The sequence below is a fragment of the Palaemon carinicauda genome, chromosome 15, assembly GCF_036898095.1.
Source record: "Palaemon carinicauda isolate YSFRI2023 chromosome 15, ASM3689809v2, whole genome shotgun sequence".
NCBI lineage: Eukaryota > Metazoa > Arthropoda > Malacostraca > Decapoda > Palaemonidae > Palaemon > Palaemon carinicauda.
In genome coordinates, this window is record NC_090739.1 from 93864815 (window position 1) to 93869018 (window position 4204).

Here is a 4204-nt window from a genome sequence, read left to right on the forward strand (position 1 = left end):
TTAAAGAGTTTTAAAGGTTAACTATTTTCATTAACTAACAAGATTAAATACTGGTGTAAAATTTAACTACCAGTGAAACAAGTGAGTGTATAATTTCCAGAGGTATTAATTTCTTTTATCTTAGTCTAAGTTTTGTTCAGACCTAATATTTCGAGTGATTTATTTCTTTATGTAATTCTTTCAAAGTTTTGTAATATTTAAAGAATATATTTTTTTTTCTGTAATGAGTGTATTATTTCCATCATCAGTATTTATTTCAGTACTCACTCATATCCCTGTTAAAGAATCGAAGTAAGAGGTTGTTTGAATAGTTCTTAATAATAATTACCTAGTTTGGTTGTAAGTGTACTTAAAAGACCTTTGAATATTCAGTGTTTATTACTGTCTGGGAGTTATGTAATCTTCTCAGATTTCATGTATTACTCAAATATAAAAGATTAATGTAAAAACAAACAGGTGAGTTAGGAACTCGAGAGGTTGTGTAGCTTGCCAGCCATAATATATAATATATGTTTTCGGTTCCCAGAACACAGGACCATTATATATTTAGGTGGCCAGACCCTTGGGATTGAGCGAGTCTGTTTTACATATTGGTGATAAGAGGGCCATGTTTGATGAAGGGTTTGAACAATTTAGTGTTGTTAGGAATTTGTGTATTGTTAAGATATATTTTTTGGAGACGTAAAATGTTTTTTTAATATCCAAGAGTTTCCGAAAATTCCAAAGGTTCAGGAATTGTCAGAAGCTAATGTAACTAAAGCTCAGTGGCTCTCTATTTTAATGGCTTGTGGCAAACATGCAACGAGTGGGGTGATTATTGCCCAAATCAAGTGTCTAGCCATAGAAGCGTTGATAAACCTTGGGAAATTGTCGGAAGAAGATATTGCAGCAGCTCGTGAACTGTTGTTGGAAGTTGAAGAAGAATTTGTAGCGAAGCAAGAACCAGTTGACCCACAAATTGAAGGCATGAAGGAAAAATGGATGTATAGGCAGAGATTCGACGAATTACAGCAGAAAAGAATTTGATCAAGTTGGAGATGACGCCCGAAAAAAAAGAAGAATGACGATGTGCAAGGGAAAGAGAAGCAGAAGAAGCATGATTTGTGAGGGAAAGAGAGGCAGGGGAAGGCAGAGACATCACAAAACATGCGAGGGAAGTGGAAGTAAGACGAGAAGAGAGATAGAACAAGCAGGACATGGTTGTGTATATATATATATATATGTATATATATATATATATATATATATATATATATATATATATATATATATACACACATACATATATATGTATATATATATATATATATATATATATATATATATATATATATATATATATATTATATATATATATATATATATACATATATATATGTATATATATATATATATATATATATATATATATATATATATATATATATATATATATATATACATACATGTATATATATACATATATATATGAATATATATATATATATATATATATATATATATATATATATATATATATATATATATTATATATAAATATAGATATATATATATACACACACACACACACACACATATATATATATATATATATATATATATATATATATATATATACTATCCAAGCTACAACCCTAGATGGAAAAGCAAGATGCTACAAACCCCAGGGGCTCCAGCAGGGAAAAATAGCCCAGTGAAGAAGGGAAATAAGGAAATAAATAAATGAAGAGAACAAATTAACAATAAATCTTTCTAAAAAAAGTAACGTCAAAACAGACATGTCACATATAAACTATTAACAACATCAAAAACAAATATGTCATGAATAAACTATAAAAAGACTCATGTCCGCCTGGTCAACAAAAAGCATTTGCTCCAACTTTGAACTTTTGAAGTTCTACTGATTCAACTACCCGATTAGGAAGATCATTTCACAACTTGGTAACACCTGGAACAAAACTTCTAGAGTACTGTGTAGTATTGAGCCTCATGATGGAGAAGGCCTGGCCATTAGAATTAACTGCCTGCCTAGTATTACGAACAGGATAGAATTGTCCAGGAAGATCTGAATGTAAAGGATGGTCAGAGTTATGAAAAATCTTATGTAACATGCATAATGAACTAATTGAACGACAGTGCCAGAGATTAATATCTAGATCAGGAATAAGAAATTTAATAGACCTTAAGTTTCTGTCCAACAAATTAAGATGAGAATCAGCAGCTGAACACCAGACAGGAGAACAATACTCAAAACAAGGTAGAATGAAAGAATTAGAACACTTCTTCAGAATAGATTGATCACCGAAAATCTTGAAAGACTTTCTCAATAAGCCTATTTTTTGTGCAATTGAAGAAGACACAGACCTTATATGTTTCTCAAAAGTAAATTTCCTGTCGAGAATCACACCTAAAATTTGGAAAGAGTCATATAAATTTAAAGAAACATTATCAATACTGAGATCCAGATGTTGAGGAGCCATCGTCCTTGACCTACTTACAATCATACTTTGAGTTTTGTTAGGATTCAACTTCATACCCCATAATTTGCACCATGCACTAATTCTAGCTAAATCTCTATTAATGGATTCACCAATCCCAGATCTACATTCAGGGGATGGAATTGATGCAAAGAGAGTAGCATCATCTGCATATGCAACAAGCTTGTTTTCTAGGTCAAACCACATGTCATGTGTATATAGTATGAAAAGTAATGGGCCAAGAACACTCCCCTGTGGAACACCGGATATCACATTCCTATAATCACTATGGTGCCCATCAACAACAACTCTTTGAGATCTATTACTTAAAAAATTAATAATAATGCTAAGAAACGACCAACCCACTCCCAACTGTTTCAGTTTGAAAACAAGGGCCTCATGATTAACACATTCAAAGGCAGCACTAAAATCAAGCCCAATCATACAAACTTCCTGACCACAATCAAGGGATTTCTGTACAGCATTGGAGATTGTAAGAAGGGCATCACATGCTCCAAGGCCTTTACGAAAACAAAATGGCAAACTAGGGAGTAGATGATTACCTTCAGCAAACCTATTAAGACGTTTTGCCAGAAGACGTTCAAAAACTTTAGATAATATGGGATTTATGGAAATTGGGTGGTAATCAGTAGGACTTGAGCTACCACAAACATATTTACATAGAGGAGTAACATTACCAATTCTCCAACAAGTGCTAAAAGCTCCTCTTCTTGCTAACTTGCGCAAAATAACAGATAACTTTGGAGCTAAGAAATCTGCTGACTTTATAAAAAACAAAGGAAAAATACCATTTGGGTCTACACCTCCATACACATCAAGGTCCAACAACAGAGCTTTAGTTTCACGAGATCAAAAGCTAAAGTAGTTAGTTTAGCCTCAGGAAAACAGGAATGAGGAAGTTCAAATTTTTCATTACTCTGTTTACTGTCAAAAACATCAGTCAAAAGGGTTGCCTTTTCCTTTGGACAGTGAGTGACTGAGCCATCAGGTTTAAGTAAAGGAGTAACTGTTGCATCTACGCCAAAGAGTATAGATTTAACTGTAGACCACCATTTGTGTTCCTGAGTTGTACCAGAATGGGTTTCTTTTATGGTTAAATTGTATTCCTTTTCAGTTGAAGTATAAACTCTATGGGAAAAAGCTCTAAGCTGAGTATAGTTATTCCAGATCAAATCTAATCTGTTACTCTTCCAAAGATGATAGGCCTCTTGCTTCTCCAAATAAGCACGTCTACAATCATTATTTGAAGGAAAAATACCATTTAGGTCTACACCTCCATAAGCATCAAGGTCCACCAACAGAGCTTTAATCTCACGAGATCGAAAAGCTAAACTAGTTAGCTTAGCCTCAGGAAAACAGGAATGAGGAAGTTCAAGTTTTTCATTAAATATATATATTTATACTTAAATCTATATATATATATATATATATATATATATATATATATATATATATATATATATATATATATATGAATATATATATATATATATATATAAATATATATATATATATATATATATATATATATATAATATATATATTTATATATATATATATATATATATATATATATATATATACCTACATATATTCTTTTGAAGCTGGGCTAGCTTAGAATGTATAATGTATTCATGTATTTTATTAATATATTTTATTTGTGTATTCAAAAAGTGAATAGCAAGCTCATAAGGTGAGTTCCTCTC